Source organism: Cebus imitator, unplaced genomic scaffold, assembly GCF_001604975.1.
Source record: "Cebus imitator isolate Cc_AM_T3 unplaced genomic scaffold, Cebus_imitator-1.0 Scaffold36, whole genome shotgun sequence".
NCBI lineage: Eukaryota > Metazoa > Chordata > Mammalia > Primates > Cebidae > Cebus > Cebus imitator.
In genome coordinates this window covers 2,291,887-2,302,682 of record NW_016107351.1, presented here as the reverse complement: position 1 = coordinate 2,302,682, position 10,796 = coordinate 2,291,887, and positions in this window count along the sequence as shown.

Here is a 10,796-nt window from a genome sequence, read left to right as displayed (position 1 = left end):
CCCCTCCCCTCCCCTCCAGCTCTCTAGACTCCAGTTTGGGCCCCTCACGAGGCAGGTCCTTGGCGATGTAGCCCCTGCCTTAATCCACGGGCTGCTCTTCCTCGTGGGCGCAGGGACAGTGGCCGGGCCTGCGATCTCCATGCCTGTGCCCGCACACGGATAGTACACACATGTGCAGGCACCGTGGCCGGCATCTCGGGGCATACACACAGGCAGCAGTCCATCACACACAGGCAAGAGGCACTGCCGGGCCCCAGACGGCTCTGGTGACACCAGTCCCGTCTCCAGCCCCCAGTTTTCCTTGCCAATGTGACATTGGCTCGCAGCCGGGTGGGTAGTGCAGGCGAGCCCCTTGGTCCTTGCCTCCCCATGTGTCAGGCTGTGGGGACAGTCCCGCCGGGAGGGGCCCCCGGGCACGTGTGAGCAGTTACAAACAGAACACAGCCGAAATGATGGGGCTATTTTTCCATGTTCGTCAGGAATCAGGATCATTCAGAGGTAAAGGACCCAGGTGGCTTGATTCTGCCCACGACCGTGGGAATGAGAGCTGGGCGGCGAGGCCCAGCTCCCTCACGCTGTGGCTGGCGTCCTGCTCTGGCCAAGAGCATCTTCCGGGTGGATGGCACCCTGCCTGGCCATGTTGGGCCAGAGAGACACCTGGGCCTTGGAGGCCTGAGCTGGGGCTGGCAGGGACAGAATGAAAGCTCCCACCAGAAGGCTCCGGCATGAATCCCATCCGCACGTCCAGGTCAAGTGAGCAGCCCGGGTCCGGAAGGTGTAGAGAGCCCCGACCCCACGAGTCCCGGCCTCACTCAGCTCACAGGCCATGCCAGGCGGCGGCACCAGAACCTTCCAGAAGCCCAGCTCCACCTGCACAGCTTCCGACCCAGTCCTTCAACTCGGTTCTTACCTAACGTGTTTGTTTGTTTTGAGACAAAACAACCACCTGTCAAAGTGCAGGTGGCTCCAGAGGGACAAGGCCCTCCCACCCCCGCTCCACCCCGGAGCCCACCCCCGGGCACTGCGTGCCACCTGCACGTGGCTGTGTCTTCACAGGTCTGATGCGAAAATTCAATCATGACGTAGCCAAGGCTCGAGAGCGCCCCGGCCTCACGGCTCATTATCTCTATTTATTTTACCAAATGCGAATTGAGAAAGACTTTGACGAAACCCGAAATTGAAATGTGAAGCTAAGAGCAGTGACAAAAGTAAACTTCACACACGGACTCTGTGGCTGGCGGCTGTGTCTTTTAAGGAAACTGCCCACCCCGCCTCGGGGGCGTCAGCCTGAGCAGTGTTCTGGGGGGCATGTTGCCCGGGTCTCCCCTGCTGTCCCCAGGGCCCCCGGCAGCACTGCGTCCTGGGCGCTATCCAGGCAGCCACCACAGCCATGGGGGCCTGGCATGTCCAAGGGTGTGGGAAGGTCTCAGTCCTCGCCTCCCGGGCAGCAGTCCCTCCCAGGCAGTGCCCGCAGTCCTGTGACGCAGACCCCACGTCGGGGAGCACACTGTGTGGCAACAGCCATCGGGCACATTTCTTTCTGTTTAAAATGACACAATTATCTCTCACAGTTAGAGGCCCCATTCAAGTCTCTGCATTGAAATCTGGGCCGTGTCAGACTTCTGGGGGAGAAGCTGCTTCCCCGCCCCTCCCCCCTGCAGGCCCCCACAGCCCTTGGCTCGTGGCCCCTTCCTCCGCTTCAGAGCCTCTGAACCAGGTCCACGCTGCCGCCACTTCTCTTTCTGATGCAGCTGGAAGTGTTTCTAGGCAGGGACCGGGCCCACCTCGGACTGTGCCAGCCTCGGTCCTCATCCCATCCGCCCAGCTCTCTGGCCAATGCCATTTATTTTTTTATTTTTTATTTTTTTGAGACAGAGTTTCACTCTTGTCACCCAGGCTGGAGTGCAGTGGCATGATCTTGGCTCACTGCAATCTCTGCCTCCTGGGCTTATGTGATTCTCCTGCCTCAGCCTCCCAAGTAGCTGGGATTACAGGTGTGCACAGCCACACCCAGCTAATTTTTACACTTTTAGTAGAGATGGAGCTTCGCTGGGTTGGCCAGGCTGGTTTCGAGCTCCTGACCTCAGGTGATCCACCTGCCTTGGCGTCCCAGAGTGCTGGGATTACAGGCGTGAGCCACCGCACCTGTCTTACTCTGGCCAGTTCTTAAAAAGCTCTGATTTCTAGATGGAACTTTGCTCTGCAGGCCATGGCCTAACCCTGTGGCTTTTCCCACACAGGAGGGTCTGGCAGGGGTTGGGAGCTGGGGAGAATGCTCTGGAAGCCACAGCAGAGGCAACAGGCCTGGGCACGGCCCTGCAGGGTGAGTGGGAGACGGGTCTCTGGGGATGGTCATGGGGCCGCCACCTCAGGGGCCTGACTTCCTGGAGAGCTTGGGAACAGGCTCTTGTCCCCCCAGCACCTCTTGCCTGCTGACCAGAATTGGGTCTCAGGCATTGAGTAACTTGCTTCAAGCACTACCTGTTGGGTGGCGGCAGGGACTGGGATCCTAACCCCACCCCAGGGCCACATGTGGAGACCTTTGCTCCATCGCTCAGGCGGGGGTGGGTCAGGGCTGGAGGAGTGTTAGGAACAGATGCTCAGGGCCACAGAGAAGACTCGGCACCAAGACAAAAGATGTCTCAGCAAAGCAATTTTTACTTTTTTACTTCCTAGACTGCAGGAAGGGTACCCTCACCAGCCATCTTGCCACGAGAGTACCACGCATAAAGGAAAAGCAGGCATATTTATCCTTCACCCATTTGGGGTCTTCACTGCTGTGTCTGATCTCCAGTGGCTGGAGCCAGACCTCACAATCTAAACTAAAACCCGATGGCTAACAACTTAAAACTTTTCTTAACAGGTGAAAGCAATGGAGAGCTGGGACATGCCTTTGAGCACGTCCAGCAGAGATATCTTGGTTAAAGTACAAGGACATAGAATGTACTACGTGCCTGTAAGCACGGCGTGTCTAACAGCTACATAGGATACGGCTTCACAAAGAGTTATTAGCACACTTATGATTTATTCTTTAACTAGAAAGGAAAGTTTAAAGAGGAGCTTTTCTGCTTCCCAGAGAGAGCCACGCACTCAGGACACACAGGTGGCCATTGTGCACGCGGCGGGAGTGGCAGCTGGGGATTTGGATGCACCAGGGTGACGTGTGGAGCCACCAGCCCGCTGCGTATTCGGAGGGGGCACCTGCTACCCGCTAGACCCCCACCCACCACGGCCTCACCCCCAGGGCTCATGACTCCTCCGGGAAGTCTGCTTGCTGAGCACAGCACTGAATGCCCTGTCCAGGGCGTTCCTTGTGTTCATGTCATTCCCTGTCCCAGGAGAGGTGCTGGCGCCGCTTCAGCCTGGGCCCTGGGAGGAGCAGAGGTCAGGAAAGGGCCTCTGGCAGCTCTTGACAAGGTCCTTGAAGGGTGGGCCATCGCGGGGATCAGCCAGGCTGGGGACAGCAGCAGCGGCTGCCGGGGAACAGGCAGGTGCACAGAGGCTGGAGGGATCATGGCCGGGGTGAGGGCGCAGCAGATAACTGAGGGCCAGGACTGGGGAACGGGCCAGGACTGGGGAACAGCCCAGGTCTCCAGACCCCTGTGCCCCCAGAATGACGAAGCCACTCTGTGCCCGAAGCTTCCTGTGGCTGCGGCCACCAGTCTCCACAAGCTGGCGGCTGAGAGCAGCAGACGCGTTCTCACCAAAGGCAGCTCAGACTCAGGCTCCCTGGGCTAAAATCAAGGTCTTGGCCGGGCCGCGCTCCCCTGGAAGCCCCCGGTCAGACCCTTTCCTCGCCCGTTCCAGCTCCAGCCCCTTCCTCTTTTCAGAGCCAGTCCCCACCCCCTCACTGACTCTCCTGCCTCCCTCCTCCACTCTTTTTTTGAGACAGGGTCTCACTGTCACCGAGGCCGAGTGCAGGTGCCACTGCAGCCTTGACCTCCTGGGCTCCAGCAATCCCCACCTCCGCCTCCTGAGTAGCTGGGACCATGGTGTGCACCACCACTCCTGGCTAATTTGTGTTACTTTTTGGAGATGGGACTTGGTCTCACTATGTTGGCCAGGCTGGCTTCAAACTCTTGAATTCAGGGGATCCTGCTGCCTCGGCTTCCCAAAGCCCGGGGGTTGCAGGTGTGAGCCCTGTGCCTGCCCGTCCTTCACTTTTAAGGACCTTGTGATTACAGTGGCCCCCCGGGGTGCTCCAGCATCACCTCCCTAGTTTAAGGTCAGCTGATCCAACCTTCATTTCATCGGCAACCCGGATCCCCCAAGCCAGGTGGTCACAGGTTCCCATTAGGACGTAGACATCGCTGAGGACGCTAAGCTGCCAACTAACCCTGGTCCACGAGCCAAAGGCCCTCCCGCCAGGCAGAGCTCACAAACTCGGGGGTCTTGGGTAGACACAGGAGGGTGGGGAGGAGACGCTCAGTGGGGTTGGGGGAAGCGCCAGCCCCTGGTGAGCCTCCCAGATCCCGGGGCCAAGGCATGGGGAGCTGGCCCCGCATCCAGGTCCCTGGGGTTGTCGGTAAGCCAGCGGATTCTCTGTGACACAGCGACAGCTCCCGATTCTAGCCCAGGTCAGCACGCACAGCCCGGCGCGGGCAGTTGCCGTGGAAGCCTGCGCGGAATTGCATTTGTTTGAGGCAAGGACGCCGGCACTCATGCATCTGCACCTTGCCTGCTCCTGTGGAGAGAGCCATATTTTTCCCATTAGTTTCAGCTTTTCTGTCACTGAGACCTGAGTACAAATCGAACGCTTGTCAACATGGGGGATGAGCCAGGCCCACACCTGCGTGGCTGTGGTGGAGGGCCAGGCCTGGTGGCACCATGTGGAGCAACGCTCAGCCTCCCGGTGAGGGTCAGGGCTGGCCACAGGGGCTGCCTCTCACGGGGGCTCCTGCTCAGCGAGGCTCTGCTGGGTGGGACCACAGGCACCTGCCAGATGGGCAGCTGTGGCCTCCAACACACATCTGTGCCCAGCCTCCTTCCAGGGGTCTCAGCAGAAGCCCTCGGGAGGTGGCAGAGGAGTTGGCCTCTGGGGGTCTGCGTCTCAGTTACCTGGTGGTGAGGGGCCCACGGGCCCCCAGATGTGGGACAGAACCTCAGAGTTGGGCACAGAAGGGGAAAGAGCCCTCGAAGGACATACACCGTGGGTGGGGAGTAGGGAGGCCAGGGCTGGGGCCGAGTGGGGCCTCCCACATCCACCTGCTGAAGCCCCAGCCCCCCAGATCCCCTGCACCCTGGCATGCAGCTGTCTTTGGAGACGGCCTTTGCAGGGGTGATGAAGGTGAAACATCAGGGTGACCCTAACACAATAGGACGTGTGTCCTTACAAGCATGGAGATTGGGACACTGTTGTGCACAGAGGCCCCATGGTCCCCACATCCACAGCCTACCTGCCAGGAAGAGTGTCCCCGGATGGAGGTAGCCTGGAGGCCCCTCCATCTCCAAGTCCAGCCACCAGTCGGAGCGGTGGAGAGGGAATACAGTCCTGCCACTCAGGCTGCCAGGCTCACAGTGGTTTGCTTAGTGGGCCTGGGACATGCAACCACTGTGGCCCCTCGGAGCCCCAGCCTGCATCTCCTCTTAACGTGGGGACAGTAACTGCAGGCATAAGTGCTGTGAGCGCCAAATGAGATCACGGAAGCTTCCAGAACAGCACTGGCACCAGGGAAGCACCCGATGGACACTGCCCGAGGTCACCTGAGGACTTCTCCATAGCCATGGGTGCCACAGGGTTTGGGACTCTCCTGCCTCAGCTCAGCCAGTGCCGAGCCCCAGGGCTGCACAGACCCGCCTGGACTGTCAGAGAGCGGACCTCGAGCTGGGCCTGGTCACCTGGTACCACCCAGCTGAGACCGTGTCCTGTCAGTGGCTCCTGAGTTGGAGGAGGAACAGCCCAATGGTGTGAGCCCTGCCTGTCCTTCCCACTCCTCCACCTCAGGAGGGAGCCTGGCTGCGGCTGTCTGGAGGCTGCCCTGCCTGTCCCATCCTCCCCTCCCACGCCCACCACATTGGCCTGACTGTGGCCTCCTCTGCACAAGGAGCTCGGGGTTCCTCCTCCTGGGCCCCAGGGTTTCCACACTGGCCCTACCATCCCGGGGGCAGGAACAGCCACAGGACTCCTGGGGCTGAGGCTCCGTCCACTACCATGTGGTCCAGGCACCCGTGTCCACAGAACACAGGACAGGAGATGCGCGCCCAGCCCCGCCACACCACTGTGAGGTCAGAGAAGGCACGGCGTGGCCTGGCGGAGGGCCGCGACCACGAGCTGAGGGCCTTGGGTGGCCTGGGCTAACCGGGTTCCACCCTGCAGCCAGGGGCTCCTCCAGACCCAGCGCTGTGGGTTTGAAGCTGTGGTGAGCTCCATTCACACCACTGCACTCCAACCTGGGTGACAGGGCCAGACCCCTGTCTCAAAAAAGACAAGAACGTGAAAAGGCAACCTGCAGAAACGATTGAACTATTTGCAAATACTCTATGTGATAAGGCTTTACTATCTAACATATATAAGGAATTCTTAAAACTCAACAACAAAAAGACAACAATCCAGGCTGGGCGCAGTAGCTCATGCCTGTATTCCCAGCACTTTGGGAGGCCGAGGCAGGAGGATCACGAGGTCAGGAGTTGGAGACCAGCCTGGCCAGCCTAGTGAAATCCCATCTCTACTAAAAATACTAAAAATTAGCTGGGTGTGGCGGCAGGCACACGTAATCCCAGCTACTTGGGAGGCTGAGGCAGGAGGATCACTTAATGCCGAGAGCCGGGGGTTGCAGGGAGCCGAGGTTGTGCCACTGCACTCCGGCCTGAGCAACGATGTGAGACTCTGACTCGAAAAGGAGGAAGAAAATCAGAAAATCACAAGGGTTGGTGAGAATGTAGACACACTGAAACCCTCACGCATTGCTGGTGAGAATGGAAAAGGGTGCAGCCCCTGGGGAAACCATTCGGCAGCTTCTCAAGAAGTTCAGCATGGAATCACCCTTGGACCCAGCAATTCCACTCCCAGATATATACCCAAGAGAAATTAAAACGTATGTCCATGTAGAAACTTGTACAGGAATGTTTATAGGACATTATTCATAATGGTCAAAAGGCAGAGACAGCCAAAGGTCCAACAGTGAATGGATGGATAAACACAATGCTGTATATCCATACAGTGGAATATTATGCAGCCTTGAAAAGGAAGCACTGACACATGGCATGAAGAGGACGCCTCCTGCAAGGACACCAAATGAAAGAGGCCAGATTCTGAAGACTATATCGTGCATTTCCTTCTATATGGCATATCTGGAATAGGTAAAACCATACCAACTGCAGAAGGGAGACTGGTGGTACCAGGGGATGGGGGTAGAGGGGAAATGAGGGATGACTACTTAGTATTTTTCTGGGGTGATTAAAATATTTTGAATCTAGATAGAGAATGGTGGTTGTACAACATTGTGAATACAATAAATGCCACTGAAATGTGCACTTTAAAAATGGTTAATTGTGCCAGGGGTGGTGGCTGACACCTATAATCTCAGCACTTTGGGAGGCTGAGGTGGGCAGATCACCTGAGGTCAGGAGTTCAAGACCAGCCTGGCCAACACGATGAAATCCCATCTCAACTAAAAATACAAAAATCAGCCCAGCATGGTGTCACATGTCCGTCAACCCAGATACTCGGGAGGCTGAGGCAGGAGAATCCCTTGAACCCAGGAGGCAGAGGTTGCAGTGAGCCAAGATTGTGCCACTGCCCTTCAGCCTGGGTGACAGAGCGAGACTCTGCCTCAAAAATAAATAAATAAAATGGTTGTTAGCCGTATGTGGTGGCACAGACTGTACACGGGAGGCTGAGGTGGGAGGATTGCCTGGGCCCAGGAGCTGGAGGCTGCAGTGAGCTGTGACCACCCTGTACCCAAGCCTGGGTGACAGAATGAGCCCCTGACTCTACAAACTCAAAATCATTACTTAATTGCATGTTATGTGAAATCCACCTCAACCTTTTACACTGACAGAAATGCAAACTGACGCCGGAGAGCGGCGGCTCCGCTGCGCGCCTTCTGTCCCTCCAGGCTGGAGTTCAAGGGTTTGCCGTGAGGAGAAAGTCTCCCAAGTCAGCGCAGCCCGAGAGGGAGGGTGCCAGCCGCTGTGGCCAGAACCTCCTGCCCCTCCAAAACCCCCGCTGGAATTTGAATCCCCAGTCTAGCATATTAAGAGGTGGGGTCCTCCAGGGTGACTGGGTCATGAGGGCGCCTCCCCATGAGTGGAATTGAGGCCGGTACAAAAGGCCTCACACCTCCACTCCCTTCTGCTCTCCTGCCTCCCGCCATGGGGGGACACGGTGCTCAAGGCGCCATCTTGTTAGCAGACGGCTGCCCTCCCCAGACACGGAATCTCCAACACCTTGACCTTGGACTTCGCAGCCTCCAGAACTGCAAGAAAGAAATGTCCGTTGCTCATCAATTACGCAGCCTCTGAATTTTGTTACAGCAGCATGAACAGACTGGGACCCGAGAGCTGGCCAAGGACCCTGGGGGCCCGGAGTCAGGAGACGCAAATCCAGGCTTGGAACAGCCAGAGAAACGGACACGACCGGCGGCCCCAGGGACCCGCGGCTCTCAAGGGCACAAGGCCAGCAGCCCGGCCGGAGCCCTGTAACCCCCTCGTCTCTAGGGGAAGTCACCTGGAGGGGCCCACGTGGTCAGAACTGAGGCCTCCCGCCCACAGCCACTCAGGCGACCGTGGAGGCGACTCTTGCAGCCCCCCAGGCCTGAGATGCACCCGGCCCGCGGCTGGGCTGCAGAATTCTGATCCCGGGAGGCCTGTGCCGCGGACGTTCACCATCTACCACACCGCAAGAAATGACCCCACGACTCCGCAGCTGAAAGCGGCTGGGCTGGGTCATCCCACACACTCTCGAGCCAGGAGACCAGAAGTGGCTCGGCAGGACACCCGGCTCGGGTCTCCCGGGGGCGGCCAGCCAGCTGTCAGCCAAGATGGAGGCCCCGTGCCATGAATGACCCAATCTCAAAAGTGAGCTGCCATCGCTCTGCTCTGCCCTTGGTCACTCAGACCAACCCAGCGCAGGGTGAGCGGCGACGCAAGGATGGCTTCAGGGCTGTGGCAGCCTCCCATGGCAGCAGCTGGTGTGAGCTCGTCCCTCCTTCCTAACTTCCTCCTGCCCCCACACCTGGCCTTCTCGCTCGCCCCTTCCTGGCTCTCTTCAAGCCAACCCTCCCGGCATCCTTCTGGGGCTTCAGACCACAGGCACAGCCCACCCAAAACACACTCTCCAGGCCCCCAGGGGTCCCTCTTGGCTGCTCATGTCCCCTCAGGCACGTGAGCCTCCCAGCCGCCCAGTTCCAGCCACCACCGTCACTCCCAGGGGCCACTGCAGCAGCCTGCCTGGCAGTCCCAGCACCACCCACACAGCCCCCTTAACTCCGTGCCTCTGTTTCCCCTGTGGAACGCAGATGGTCCCCTGTCCTGGAAGGCTGGCTGTGTGGGAGCCGGGGCAGTGGCATGTGCGGGAGCCGGAGCAGTGGCGTGTGTGGGAGCTGGGGCAGTGGCGTGTGCGTGGGAGCCGGGAGAGTGGCGTGTGCGTGGGAGCCGGGACAGTGGCATGTGCATGGGAGAGTGGTATGCATGGGAGCCGGGACAGTGGTGTGCGTGGGAGCCGGGACAGTGGCGTGTGCGTGGGAGCCGGGACAGTGGCGTGTGCGTAGGAGCCAGGACAGTGGCGTGTGCATGGGAACTGGGTTAGCGGTGTGCATGGGAATTGGGACAGTGGCGTGTGTGTGGGAGCTGGGGCAGTGGCACGTGTAGGAGCCGGGGCAGTGGCATATGTAGGAGCCAGGGCTGTGGCATGTGTGCAGCCTGTGACCCTGTGTCAGCCAATGTCATCTAACTGGCGCCACGTCTGCCCAGGGGCTTAGGCCAAAGGCTGACCTCACCCCATGCCCCTTCCCCTCAGGGCCACTCTCACCCATCCAGCTGCTCTCACCAGGTCAACCCCAGGACCTCCAAGCCTGTTTCCCACTGCGACCCCTTCTCCCCGGGGGGAGCAGCCAGGGTGAAAACCCAAGCAAGGTCAGCTCCTCTCGGGTGAGGGCCCAGTGCTTCCAGCTGGCTGAGAGCAAGGTCGGACCAGCCCTGGGGCTCCATACCCCACTCACTGCCAGTCCTGATGCTGCACTGTCACCCCGCTGTCCCTCCATCTGGGGCTCAGAAGGCCCAGAAGGCTTAGAACGCCACCTTGTCAAGGAAGCCTTCCCTGACTACCTAGCTAACATCCCTCCACACCCCCCCCCGACCCCTCCATTCCTCTGTGTCCCCTGTCATATGCAAACCCATGACAAAGGAACCGCAGTTCTCAGAGCAGAGCCTGCCCATGGTGGGCGCTAAAGAAACGAATGAATATGAATGAGTGAATGAGTGTATGACTGAGTGGTTGAGTGAGTGGGTGAAAAAGTGAATGAACAAACGTAAGAATGGGTGGGTGGGTGGGTGGGTGAGGGAGTGGGTGAATGAGTGAATGAGGGAGTGGATGAGTGAACGAATGAATGAGTGGGTGAGGGAATGAATGAATCAGGGAGTGGGTGAGCGAACGAATGAATGAGTGGGTGAGGAAATGAATGAATGAGGAAGTGGATGAGCGAACGAATGAATGAGTGGGTGAGGGAATGAATGAATGAAAGAGTGGATGAGTGAACGAATGAATGAGTGGGTGAGGGAATGAATGAATCAGGGAGTGGGTGAGCGAACGAATGAATGAGTGGGTGAGGGAATGAATGAATGAGGGAGTGGATGAG